Here is a 14916-nt window from a genome sequence, read left to right on the forward strand (position 1 = left end):
TATTCTAAAATGGACTTGGAGTCACCAAACTGCCTGAATCGTATAGCAGAAATATACCTTTGCTCTGGAATAAATAAAATATATTCATGAATTCTGATGAGGCAGAATGAACCAACCAGGCAAAAAAGAGTTAGATTGAACCACGCAGAATCATATTAACTATCCACGCTAACTGTCCATTAACCACTCTTTCCAGATTACAGTGGTTTTGTAGATAGTCATGAATAGGCATAAAAAGCCTCATGAAACTTTCAGCTGCCAGTCCGCAGGCTCAGTGGTATTCTTATACTACAAATTAAAGACCGCAAGGGCAATCATGTCACCTTGGCAAACTCAAAACCTACAGGCGAAAGGCTGACCTCATCATAAGCAGGGAAAGAGATTAATCCAAAGCATGCAGTCAGCGTCAGTATTTCAATCAACCCATTAAGTGCAGTCAATTTCAGTTGGGGCTGTTCTACTCTAATGCATAATTCAGTAGTGCAGCCCTAGCAGGGGGTTATCTTCTCTGCAACCTTATGGCCTTTTAATAGAAGCACTTCATGCAGTGGGATGGGTGGCATGAAGAGTCACTGTATAAAACCCTAACTTACATTAAGCGGCACATTTCGTGAGTAAACCACATGGCATTGGGGAGATTACATGCTGCTTCTTTGCCCACAAAAGCCATTCCAACCTCTGAGCAAAAGCTTGCCTAGCTTACTAAAAAGCACAACTGTTTGATGACTAGCTGTGCACAAAGGAAATTGCTGCCTTTCTTTCATCAGACAGAAATGGTTCTTCCTCCAGGGAGATTTGGTTTGATGGTTAAGGGTGGGAGATTTCTAGAAGAGCAGAAAATGTCTCCCTGTATGTGCACATGATAGTAATGATGGCACAGATGAGGCAGTGTTAGTAAATGAGGTGGAACAGTGTATTCATTAAAAGAAACAAAAGAGGAATGGCAAAAAGAAATCTGAATTCTGAGAAATAAAATAATTGAGTCAAATCACTTAACTGATTTGCCACTTAACATTTATTTTAACTAATAGATAAGGGCTAGAAACAAACAGAGATTCTGCCATTTGGGAATCTTCACAAATCCATCAGTTTGCAATGTTAGTCAGCATCTTTTTCAGAATTTCAAATTTTATAAGGATATAAACATAGGCTTTTCTTTTAGTTTGCATCTTTCCTGAACTGTAACCCTTTTTCTTCTTATTGTGTTTCCTCCCCTCAGCACTTCATTGCTGCTAACGAAGGTGTAGGATGACAAAAGTGTTAAAATACTTATGAACATTCATGTGATTATACATTATACATTACTGATCAAAGAGACCAAAGCCAGATCTTTTATTGGTTGCTGTACACATGTAAAACTTGACATAAAGGATTACCACAGTAACAATACAACATCAGAAGCATGCATAATTCATTGATTATAAACAAGAATTCAACCCACTATACTGCTCCGTACAAGACATAGATGATGTTTTATTTATAGTCTACATGTTGAACTACTGGCAACCATGCAGCAAATAACATTGGTTGGGCAATGATCATAGCTCAAGAATTGCAACACAGCTTCCAACTCTATCAGGAGTAACTTCCCCTTTCTATATCTCTTTATTCTTTAGCTGATCAATGTGCCATGAATGGGAATGAGAAGATTGCTCATCCTGTTTCAGCTATTTGTCCTTAATGCTGGTTCTCAAATTAGGGATGAAAGATCAACGTGAATGTAAGATACAACCTAAGATTAGGTTGCTGTTGCATGTACTGTGTTGTGATGTGATTTGCAAGTGTTTGATTATGTACGGCATTTCCTACAAATATTAATCCTAAAACTTTCTTCAGTCTTTGAACACAGTCCATTTGTAGCGGGGTGCTGATGTTACAGATAGTCCTCAACTAACTATAATTGAGCCCAAAGTTTCTATTGCTAAGTGAGACAGTTGTTAAGTGAGTTTTGCCTTTACAATCTTTTTTGCCACAATTATTAAGTGAATCACTGCAGTTGTTAAGTTAGTAACATGGTTGTTAAATGAATCTGGCTTCCCCATTGACTTTGCTTGTCAGAAGTTTGCAAAATGCAATCACATGACCCCAGGATACAGCAACCATCATAAATAATAAGTCAGTTGCCAAGCATTTGAATTTTGATCATATGGCCATAAGGATGCTGCAATAGTCATAAATGTGAGAAGGAGTCATAAGTCATTTTTTTCAGTGACATTGTAACTTTGAGTGGTTATTAAATTAACTGAAGAAAGTCGAGGACTACTTGTACTTTATATGCCCGATTCTATTTTTTAGGATTCTATGAAAAGATTCAGCTACAAATAATGATTATATTTCACTAACTGTTCTGGAACATCTGGTTCTTGCAAAAGGTCATCTCTACATCTATAGTGTGAGTGACTAATAAAATAATTGCAAACACTTCTAGATACTCTGAATATGCATTTATTAAATGTAAAAAGGCTGTGCCTGTAAATGGTCTTATGTCTTTATGAATTCTTTGCCATCAAGACAAATTCTATTTATGTGTGAGTGGGACTGGCATTGTAGATATGTTAGCAACCTGAGAAACTCCTTGCAAGGTATTAAATGTTTTAATACACTCTCAGTTACAAAACAAAAGTACAAGCTAGTGCCTTCATCTTTAATCCAACAAGTAGTTACTGCAATATTTGGGCTCTCAGCTTATTATAATGACTTTCAGTTGCCAGATAATACAAATACAAAACTGTGTAAACTGACATTTTTACTCTATATTCGCCCAGCTGTTCTGGGATGCTCAGTAAATATGAGACACTGCTGGTGTTCCAAGTTTCTCTTTGGATCATCTCAGTTGTGATGGGAAGAATCTTGATCTCTGTGAAATAAAACACATCAAAATGATTTTTCAAATTCTTATCTTGTGAAGATTTGTGTGATTTGTGCCCTTTGGAATTTGATTTTGTATTTGTGCTGCCCATGGAATAAAGCCCAAGTCTACCACTGAGCAGCTGCTGTAAGCACATCTCTTTCTGTGGGCAGTAGTGAGAATTGACAGTAGTGTCATATGACCAACAGTGAGAATAAACACCGTTCTGTGCAAATATTGGTTGAAATATTTCACAGCTCAAAGGAAGCTCGGTACTCCTGTCTGATTTTTTTAATAATGTTCTCTGATCCAAAAGCTATCAGGCATTCATTGCCATATTTCATGAAGTGTGACTTAACTACACCAAGGCATATTTGGGCTTCAGAAGCCAGCTTTACTGGTAAGTGTGATCAGAGCACATGTCAGATGTCACAATTTTCTTCTATGAAAACTTAATCATATGGTTTGTCTACTGCTAGACGTTTCCCATTAGTAAAGTGTTAAAAGTGTATTTCTAAATTTATGGGATAGTTACTGTTTTTACTATGAGTTTGTCATAATACTCAGCAGAAATTATTATTTTTTGCTTCAAAAACTTATTCACACTTTTCTATATATAATGTGGTATTATCAAACACTTTAATTATTGCAATAATTTCTCCCTTTGTCGTCACTCACTGTGACCAATTTTAAGTAGCTCTGTTTTTCTTGTTTGTTTTGTTTTACTAGCCTTTTTCTCCTGAAGATAAAGCAAACCTTGAAAAGCTTTTTAAAATGATTAACCCATTTTGTAGTCACTGTTGTGACTTTTTTTAAAAAAAATTCACTGGAATCAAAATTTGGGGTCTTTTGCTGCTTGGCAAGTCAAGATAAATCAGTAAGAGTGTAAGGTTATCCACATGCTTTATCAACCAGTAGCAACAACAGTATAATACAATACAGAACACGGCAGCTATCATAAATATGAACCAATTGCCAAGAGTCTGACCACGGAGTTGCTGCAACGGTCATGTGAAAAACAGTCATAAGTCACTTTTTTTCAGTGCCGTTATAACTTTGAACAGTCACTGAATGAATGGTTATAAATTGAGGATTACCTGTATATGTCTCTCTATGTGCACATATTTGGAAGTGTATCAGGGGTGAAATCCAGCAGGTTCTGGAGAATCAGTAGCGGAAATTTTGAGTAGCTCAGAGAACCGGCAAATACCACCTCTGGCTGGCCCCCGAGTGGGGTGGAAATGAAGATTTTGCAGTATCCTTCCCCTGCCATGCCCACCAAGTCACGCCCACCAAGCCACACCACGCCCATCAAGCCACGCCCACAGAACCAATAGTAAAAAAAAATTGGATTTCACCACTGAAGTGTATGTACATGGGCAAGTTCTTTTAACACAGGTACTAATTAAGTTTTGTACATCTTGGATACCCACAGGTATCTTTATCTGTGCCTATAAGAGATTGGTTAGGGCAAGTATGTATGCCTTGCATCTATCTATATGTCAGACGCATCTTGCCAATTCTTCAAGGTAAATTGGATAAGAAAACTGACTCTACAAGATCAGAACCCTAATTTTAAAAAGATGGGCTATAATAACAGAATCTTGCAAGTCTGTCTGTATCTTCTCTTCCCTTCTTCTTATGCACTTCTAGCTTTCTTTCTTTTTTTTCTCCAGGATCTCACTTAGTAAAGATGTCCACTAGGTTTAAAACCTAAACACCCACTTTCTTTTCAGTTGATTATTTATTAAACTAAGCTAGGCCTGGCTCTATCATTAATCCAGATGAGGCCATTGCCTTCTATGGCAGATGCTGAAAAAAAATGGTGCCAAGCCTTCTGGCCATTTCTCTCCATATATATTTATTTAATTAATCATTTAATTTATACAGCCACCCATCTCAAATATATCTGATTGCAGGAAGCTTATTGGCTGAGTTCAATCTGCCATATTGTAATATCCTACATCTATGACTTGCAGTTTGTCTGACTCTTCAAATGGAAGCAATATTTCTATCAAATTTCTATTTTATTTCTCTGTGCGGCACCAAGGAGAAGGGTGCCTTATCTTTTCTTTTGCCTCAGATGGCAAAAATGTTTTCGTGTCAATCTTTTCACTACTTATGATGCTTTTTCTTCCTTGGAAATCTCCTCATTCAGACATTATTTACAATGTATACCTTTTATCTGAAAATATTGAAAGGAGTTAGAAATTGTGAGGGAAATATGTTTAACTTTTTTCTTACTGGTTGTTTCTCTGTTGTGAACTCTCCTATATTGCTTTTCAACATGAACTGAAAATATATAAAATCGTCTGTACCATTTTTCCTATAGGACAAAAATCAATGCCTATGATGGTATGCTTTTGAATATATCATAATCCTGATGAATTGGTCACAGATTGGATTATATGGTTTGTTTGTTTATTTATTTATTAAATTTCTATGCCACCCATCTCTCTAATATAATGACTCTGGGCACCTTACAATATAATAAAAAATAATAAAGTAAGTAAAATTACAGCCTCAGTTGGCCAATTGCTACATTTTATTCTCTTGATTTGGATTTAAAGAAAATTATCCCATTTCCAATCGGCTTAATCAAGCCAAGGATAAACATGCTATATACATTCTACATTATGAAAAGCAGAAAATAAAGTTCTGCATGAAGGAAAGCTGATTTTATACATTATGCAAATTGAGCTTATTTTGCATTTAATCTGTTCTACTGTGGCTAATCATCAAGACAACAAAGGATTCAAAGTTACTGAAGCTGTATGTTCTGAAGGCCACCAAAATATCTGTTCATGTTTTAACAGAGGCGCAGAACTGGCTCTGAGATTTTTGTCATCTTTTCCCTTCCATCTTGACATCCGGAAAAGCTGAGGTGAGAAATTCTTTGAAAGAAAGATGATGCTGAGTTTTTCAGAATACTGAATTCATCACCCAACAACAGGATTTGATTTATGCCACAATTATAAGATCCCCACTTCTCTGATCCAATACATTTGAAGGGAAAAGTTAAGATTCCAATAAAATTGCTGAGCCAGTCACAACTAAACTGGTTTAACTGGTCCAAATGGCAAGAGGAAATTCATGATCCTGATGGACCTGACCCAACTCAAATGGAGATGTTTTGCAAAACACTTGGACTCTTGATCACTTTTAGTGGAGAGGCCAAATTTCCACACACATTTGTTACATTCCTAAACACTTTTAACCCTGCTACTAAACTAATCCATTTTCTTTAATTGTATAATATATTAAACTATACACTCATCAAATAGGCAAGATCTTTTCACGACTAAATTAAACTCATTGTGTGAATGTATTAATTTAGACCACCCAAGAAAAGACAATGTGCAACTACTCTTCAAACAGAAGCTGGGAATCCAGTAACCCTCAAATGGGTTACTCATATTTGTGGCTAATTTAACTTTGTATAACAATGATCTAAACATTGAAGGGCGAAATAGGCCAGGAAATGCTGGTGTATCTGGCACCATCCCTTCATCTTTGGAAAGTTCAAAGTCCCCCAGATAATCCTCTTCTAGGATAGAACCATCACTGTGAGAAGAGTCATGCTCAGAAGTAAGGTCAGGGACATTAGAGACCTGTAATGGGACCTGAGGTCTAGACATAACCTCATTGGGTTGCAAATGGGCACCCCATTGGATGGTAGCAACCAAAATCTTAGAAATCCACAAAAAAACCAACAGAAATAAACCTTAAGAAAAACTGGCAGTGTCAGAGAAATCTAACTCAAGTCTCACATCTTGGTTCCATCTAGAGCAGAGGTGTCAAACTTGCGGTGTCACATTACCGTCACACAATGTTTCATGACTTTTTCCCTTCATGGAGCTGGGGTGAGTGTAGCCCGGCCCTCAGGTCACCAGTTTGACACCCCTGATTTAGATAATGCCACTCCATTCATAATTAATAATAGAAATCACCAGGTCCAGGAGGCCCTTAAACCCAAAGCCACTCTATTTTGCTAGAGCTAACCTGAAACTCTGTTTATCCCTGTCAAGACCACTATGGTCTCCAGGCACTGAAATATAACTTCCATGGCATCACTTGGCCAGCCAAGGGCAGGAGTACTGAGTATCATCAGCCTATGGATGATGTCTCACTCCATGCCATTGAATGACTTTTCTCAATGACTTTATGTAGAAGTGAGGGAGTGGGAGGGAGTCGAGTCCTGAGGTACCCCACCAAAGAAAGGTTATAGGGTAGATTTTTCCCCTCCCTTCAACACTGACTGGATCCAACCCTGAAGAAAGGAGATCAACTACTGGTAACATAATATTGTGCTCCCAACTTCCAGACTGGCCCATGGTTGGTTGATGGTATTAAAAGCCACTGACAAAGCAACCAAAGCAAGGATGAACGTACTTCCCCTACCGTGTTTCTTTCGGAAGTCATCCAAAAGTATAACCAATACTGTCTATATACCATATCATGGTTTAAAACCCAACTGGAAATGGTCCAGAAAATCCACTTCAACTAAGGCTCTTTAAAGCTGCAAGGCAACTATTTTTTCCAATTACCTTCCCTAAAAAGAAGAGCTTGGAAATGGGGGGAAAGGATTACTTCCTAAGAAGGGGATACACCACTGCCTTTGTAAGGGATGGTACAGAGTTGGGTTTCAGCAGGTTCTGATCAGTTCTGGGGAACCAGTAGCAGAAATTTTGAGTAGTTCGGAGAACCGGTAATAAAAATTCTGACTGGCCCCACCCCAATCCATTCTCTGCCTCCCGAGTCCCAGCTGATTGGGAGGAAATGGGGATTTTGCAATAACCGTCCCCTGGATTGGGAAGGGAATGGAGATTTTACAGTATCCTTCCATTGCCATGCCCACCAAGCCACACCCATAAAGCCAGTAGTAAAAATTTTTGAAACCCACCACTGGGAAGGTACAACTGCTCCATTTCTCAAGGCTGTAATCTTCATCACTCTGACTCTAGTTCAGTCAGAGAAGGCAAATTAAATTCCTTTAAGACAGGGGCATGAAACTCAAGGCCTGTGGGCCGAATCCAGCCCACGGGGTGCTTAGCTCTGACCTGCAGGGCTGCCCTGAAGACAGTGGACTGACCCACGGTTCTTCTGCCAGTGAAAACAGAACTTGGGAGAGCTGTGCTCCATTTTCAGCTGCCATGGCCTCCTGCATCCCTCTGCCAGTGAAAACGTGCAGCCTTCCCGAGTTCCCTTTTTGCTGGCAGATCACTCGAGCCACCACAGGCACCCCCAACACAAGTGACGTCGAACTGGCAATGCCCACCCTGGCCACACTCACCCAGCCTCCCAAGGTCAAACATAACCCTGATGTGGCCCTCAATGAAATCGAGTTTGACACCCTTGTTCTAAAACCATAAATCTGAGGAAATCCTCTGCTAACCTGCCACAGAAAAGCTCAGACTGGAAGTTCACCAAACAGCAGGGAGGCTGGTTCAGAAGCAAAAATCCCATCTGGTCCCTAAAGGCCAACATTACACACAGGTCATCACATCCAGTCATCTATGAGGCAGCACCTGTGAACATCACCAGAGTCCTGGGTGACATGAGCCACTCCGCTCCGCCTTGCCCTGGGATTAGAGCTGATGTCACATCCAAAATCCAGATAGTCCCATCACAGGGAGCAATCTCTCCCTCAACCCCCATCCAGGTCTGGGTAACTCATGCCAGGTTTGTCCTTGTGGAAAAGAGATGTTATTACAGGCAGGCCTGAAATTTAGCAGCAGCAGAGAAAAACATGGGCCTCCAAATAATGAGGTCTTGACCGAATAAATTTATGTATCACAACTCTACAAATAGAATTAGTGTTAGAGTATCTATTATGTGAAGACTGAGTCTCATGTTTTATTGATCTCATTTTAAATTTTCTCCTGCAAAATAGTTTTCCTGCTGAGGAACCACCTCTTGCAGATCCGCCACAAAAGCTTAATGCACTGCAGAAAATGCTCAGGATGGAACGTATCTCCAGGGCATGGGCTCCTTATATGAATGCATAGGTCAATGTTGCTGATAGAGATGTATTGCCATCCCATCCCCCTTTCCTCCCCCTCTCCCCATCCGGTACTAAAAGTACATCTGCGGCTGGCATCCACGATCATTATTCCTGAGCACTGCCCCACACTCCACTCCTACTCCCCAAGGCTTTCTGCTTGATTGTTTCCTCTTGCTGTTGCTATCTGTCTTCTCCAAGGAGGAAAATAGTGAGAAGAGCCAGGAGAAGTAGTTGCCTTCCTCCTCCTGTTCAATGTCACAGTGATTACACTCAGAGATTCAGTCAAGTGAACAGGCAGCAGCAACAAAATATGGAAGTGATGGCGGTCTTAGCTGAGGAGTGGTCCTACTGAAAGCATCTTCTCATGGCATTGGAAAGAGCACTAAGCAAATCCTAGATATCCCTGCATGGGAAGAAGACTGGTAGTTTGGAGCAAGATGTCTTCAAGCTTGCCAAAGCTTGTCACATGTGAAAAATATGGCAGATGGACAGAATCTGTTGCTTGCTCCGTCTGTCTCCATTTGGGAATGCAGATTGTAAAAATAATGTGCTGCTCGTGAACCTCGCTTAAGAGCAGAGAGGCTGGTGTTGAATGATTAACTTGGAAATCCCGATTTCCCAATTCTCTAGAAATATTAAACCGGGGCAAAGTACAAGGAAAAATCTGAGAGTACTAACAACAGGAGCTAAATGATATATTTTAAAACCATATTTTACAGTTGGATGGGAGCGGCAACGATTTTAGCCCACCCTCTCAGCTTAGCTCTGAATAATCAAAGTGTCGGGGGGTTGGAGAGTGAGGGGGAAGACACGCTTTTGCAGAGCTTGAATTCTTTTGATCAGATCCGGGAGCCGTGGCAGAAGAGTCGCCCAACCCAATTATTACAATGCTTTCTCCCCAGCTAGCAGCGAGCGCCTTGAAGTTTCAAAGCGCTTTGAAGCTGTGCGAGACCCACCGTGCTCCCCGGAAGAAAGGGGGACGGCTCTCTGAAGATCCCATGCCGGGCTGCTTTTATCTTCCAGACGCGCACGCTGCCCAGCTGTCGCATCGCGGCTCCTGCTCGGTGCCATAATGAATCGCGCTGCCATTATTTATGCATTTATTCCGCGCCCTTCTGCCGTCGTCGGGAGAAGCGCGTTAGAAGAGTTCAAAGCCACGTGGGCCGGGCTGAGAAACCCTCCAGGAGCACCGCAATACATAGAGCAGGGTGGGGGAGGCGGTTGGATGAGGCGTTCGTGAAATATATTTGGAAAAAGCCTCCAGATATATTTGGATCGCGGAGGGAAAGCTCAAACATCATTTTGTGTCCCTATCCGGGATGGACCGGTCACAACCAAGTGCTTTGGCATCAGAGATGTGGCTGTAAAAACCAGGAATCCTTTGAGTCAATAGAAGCCAAGTGCTGGGATGGCAAAATGGTTTTCAGGCTTGCAATGATAGTCCTGTTTCGACATGCTCAAGAAACTGCATGGAGACACTTCCTCTTTCTCTTTTTCTCACGGCTCTCTCCCTCCCTCCCTCTCTAACATCAGGTCTTTAAAGATTTTTGAAAGTAATGGCAAAAAAGGAGCATATTTTTGGGATGTATGATTCATCATCCTAGTTTAGGCAGAAAAGCCTGGCAGGTTTTAAGTTTGTTTTAGGAACCTGAAAGACCTGTAACAAAGCCTTGTGGCCAGATGGGTGGCAAACAGATTTAATAATAATAATAATCACAACGACTGTGGCAAAAGCAAGCAAAAGTAATAGTAATAGGCGCCAGGTGCAATCCCAAAACAACTAGAGCACCATTTCTACACCATGAGCGTTGACAAATGTACCATCAGCCAATTGCAAAAGGTGGCTTTATTTGGAACAGCTCTCATCCTGCAACCATACCTGTAGCACCACCAATCATCCAGATCTGCCTATTCCAGGTCCTTGGAAGGACTCACTAGGAAGACAATCCAGTCTGAATATCAGACTGACTGTGCAACAAACCAATAATAATAATAATAATAATAATAATAATAATAATAATAATAATAATAATTCATTGACATTGCAATACCTGGTGATGCACGGATTGAAGATAAGCAGCAAGAAAAAATCACAAAGTACCGGGACTTGCAAATTGAAGTTGAGCGACTGTGGAAAAAGAAATCGTGTGTTGTCCCGATTGTAATTGGAGCCCTTGGAGCAATACCCAAAGGGCTACCCCGCTATTTAGAAATTTTAAATTTGCCAGGCTTGAACATTTTGACTCTACAAAAAACCACTTTACTCGGAACAGCTTACATCCTCTGACGATACCTTAACAGCTCCTAGGTCCTTGGTTAGGACTCGAGCTGCTGAGCTGTTAACCAGCCTCAAAGGCTGTGAATCTCACTAAAGATTAAATAATAATAATAATAATAATAATAATAATAATAATAATAATAATAAAAATTACAAGTCACAAAAAGGTGGCCCTCATTTCTTTTTTGCCTGCCAAAGGATTTTGCCCTCCAGGGAGTATTGCACACTAATCTCTTACATCCCCCTTTTTTTCTTACCCAATAGTTTATGATTATGATTATTAATCCATGGTCAGTAATTATCTCTGCAAATTAATGTACCCATACTATAAATATAAGGTAATGCTTTAATGGATTACAGCCCTGACAGGCAAAACCTTCTTGAAGATTAGATTGTAACAGTATTGACAGCAAGAAAAGAGCTGAAAAATGTAAAAAATAATAGAAGAAATACTATAGCTCTTTAATGGCACAACTGTGCAATTTTTGTAGTCTGAAGGTGATATTTAATTGATGGGCAAGGCCATGTTATAAAAATAGGTAGGGCCATGATGAGAAAGATAGGTGTGGAAAGTGAAAAAAACGTAAGTATGGAACAAAGGGCATTGTGCCAATTGTTTGCAGTGCATAGACTGTATATTCCCATCACAAACCTCCTGATCAGTTTTGCTACAGCTCTGCTGAAGGAACTGTGTAGGTTCACAATGTGTTTCCAAGTAAAAACATTACATGGATTGGGGCTTAAAGATGAAAGAACGATAAAAAAAGCAGCAGAAAGAATGATATGGTCATACAGTATGAAATAAGGATTGTCTGAATATTAAGGCTAAAATCAGCTTGGGGAACAATGTCATCAAGAAATTGATAAACTACTCATAGGGAGCTCATCCACCTACGTTACGCATATCAGCTTTGGCCTTGAGCATCTCTTCAGCAGATTATGCTGTTCCAGTGTGGGTGTATCTGCATATGCAAAACAAGTTGATATCACCATCAATGAAGCAGTACAGTGACAGGTGGTCTCAAAGCTATACCAATTGAAAAAAAAAGTCCTCTTGCTAGCATTGCCCCACCTAAGATTAGGAGAAATAGCAGCGCATGCTGAGAGAACTAAGCAAGAGAATTATCCTCGTCATTCTCTCAATGGACATGTTCCCCAAGCCTGCCAATTTAGATCTAGGAAGAGTTTTGTGGCAAGAACAAACATTCTTGAGGGTACACAAGAATAAAATTGAATTAAAAGATGGAGGAAGGAGACCATTGAGCAAGGAATAACATTAAAGGAAGACATAGCTGAAGGATCTGATCTCTCTTATACTACTTGGAAGATCCTGAATAGGTTAAGAGTTGAGTGCCTAAATGTAAAGCCAATATGTTCAAGTGGAAGCTCTTAGCAGATGGCAACACACTATGTGAATGTGGAGAGACACAGAGCCCAGCCAATCTGCTGGTATGTTGGCTACTTTACCAGAAACTTATAATGATTTATTTTTGGCAAATGACAAAACCAAGAAGGTGGCTTCATTCTGGCAATTTAACGTTTGATGTAGACGTGGAGTTGTTGTTGTTGTTAAGGGAAACCATTTTGAATATGGTAAGCTTGTGAAGGAATGGACAAAAGGATAACTATTGAAGTTATTTTTATCTTCACATTTTGGCTTTTGAGAAGAGTCTGAAAACTTACATCCTTCTGATCAGAAAGCTATATGTTGAAACATTCCAAATCAATAGCCACTATCACAGTGATGGCTAACCTTTCTGGACCGAGTGGCCAAAGCATGCATGGCCCCACGCATCTGCCCTGCTCCATCCCCCACGCATGCGCAGCAGAGACCCGAAGACCAGCTGGCTGGTGTGAGGCATGTGCTGAACTGGGCCGACAGCTTGAGTGCCATCAGAGAGGGCGCTGTGTGCCACCCCTCTCAAGCGTGCCATAGGTTTGCCATCACGGCACTATCAGTTTGTCCTTGACAGATATTATTTCCTGTATGATTAACCCTTATGTTTTGGGGTTGACACTGAAAACTTGAAAACTAGGAACTCTGACGAGCAACCATGTGGATTTTTTTCATGTCTGTCTTGAGTTATCATTGATGAACTAAGGAAGAGAGCTGTGAGATGCCATGCTCCCTTCCCACTGTAGTAGGGCCCAGCCCCTCCCTGTTCCCATTCCTTAGTTTCAGTGCTTGCAGCCAGAATATAAAAAATGCCATGTTCAGCAAAAGAAAAGTAAGGCTGGGCAAGGGCGTTGACACCAGCAAGCTTGGAAGAGATCTGGCTTGGTTCTATACAGTATAGGCCTCAACTCAGGGGAAGCCCAAACAAGCTGGCACCGCCTTGCCCTGGAGCACCTGGCATCTTCAGCACCAGAGCAGTTAGGTATCTTAAGTTTCCACCTTCAATTCCTTGATGTTCTGCTTGCCTGGTCCCCACCCTATTCCTTATCCAGCTGGCTCTTGTGGCCATCTCACAAAATGCATTGCAGGAGTTCCCTTTCTTCTTGCTTGTATCAGAAAAGTGAAGGTCTACTAATAGACCTTCCAGCCTAACAGAGCCTGTTTTGACATTTCAATCCCCTTTTAAAATATCTGATTAAAACACACATGCTGGGGCTGTTTCACACATGGCAGGGTACAGGAATTCTGCTTTTCACTGATTTGAGAGCTCTTCTTTTTTTACAAGCTGCCTATCTATTTCCTGCCATGAACTGGCAGGAAACCCTGTAGGTTCTTTTTTTTTTTTTTTTGCCAATTGCTATTGAGTGGAGGTTCGAAAAATAAATACTTCTGCTTCATGAACTTGGTCAGGGCTCAAAATGCCAATATCTTATTTAATCAGAAAGGCAAGACAACACTTTGCATCAGAGATTGTATCCAACTTTTGGCTTGCTTCCTGTGATTAACTGACAATGAGCATCCATGTTACAGTGTATTACTTACTCAACCTATTTTGGGCTTCTGAACAGAAAACAACCTCTATGTGGCTGGCAGATGACCTCATTAGACACCTTTATAGTCATGATAAGCCCTTCCCTGCCCCTGAAGTTCCTTCCCAGCTGGCAAATTAATACATTGATTTATTGTGAATATCCAGCCAGTTACTGTGGTCTTAGAGAAGGTATGATGGGGATTATGTTCCCATGCAGAATTATAGGATTCATTGGAAATCAGGCTTGGATATTTTCTGTCACAGTGGGACACTAGTGTAACAAACTGGGAAGGGCTATAAGTTCCAGGAAGAGAATGGAGCAAGGAAGATTAGTGGTGGAGGTACCCAGGCTGACTGGAGGAGCCCAAGCAGACCTGCTATTGTTTACCTATCTGGTGACTTTGGAGGTTGGGAAGATATTAGGTATTGCACCAGTGCCCTGGTGTAGGCAAGGTGCCAACAGTCAGGACTCAGTTATTGTTGGTGAGATCCTGGCCCCATGTTCGTTTGTATCTTAAAAGAAGAGGCACTTGAGAAAGCATAGCCTAAAGTAAGAGCATCAGTGGGGAGCAGTTGCCTTTCCTATGAGCAGTGTGAGGGGGTGGTTGCACTGAATGGCTGTTAGCTTGTTTGCTGTGGGATTGGAAGGCATATGGGGGGTTTATGTATGCACTAGAAAGATTTAGGAAGATGCAGGCCAAGTAGTGGGTAGCCAGGTTATTGGCTTCCAGTTGATTGTTTGGCTGGAATTCTACACAATTGATTTTTTAAAAAAATGTATTTTACTATTTGGGGTCCTTACTTTTCAGTCTAGAATCAGATCATTATATTATTTTGTCATTATTATTGGTTAACTGCT

At 40.6% G+C, this 14916-nt stretch overlaps 1 long non-coding RNA gene across 1 annotated transcript; it reads right to left on the reverse strand.

Annotated features, from left to right (window-relative positions):
* Positions 1 to 1301: 1301 nt before the first annotated feature.
* On the reverse strand, positions 1302 to 9940 carry LOC132711836 (uncharacterized). The gene is made up of 2 exons (XR_009622573.2): positions 9809 to 9940; positions 1302 to 2857 (listed from the first exon to the last, which is right to left on the reverse strand). It is a non-coding gene; the product is annotated as an uncharacterized LOC132711836 (long non-coding RNA).
* Positions 9941 to 14916: the final 4976 nt, after the last annotated feature.

Source organism: Pantherophis guttatus, chromosome 4 (genome assembly GCF_059756535.1).
Source record: "Pantherophis guttatus breed Tessera chromosome 4, ASM5975653v1, whole genome shotgun sequence".
In the NCBI taxonomy this organism is placed as follows: Eukaryota; Metazoa; Chordata; class Lepidosauria; order Squamata; family Colubridae; genus Pantherophis; species Pantherophis guttatus.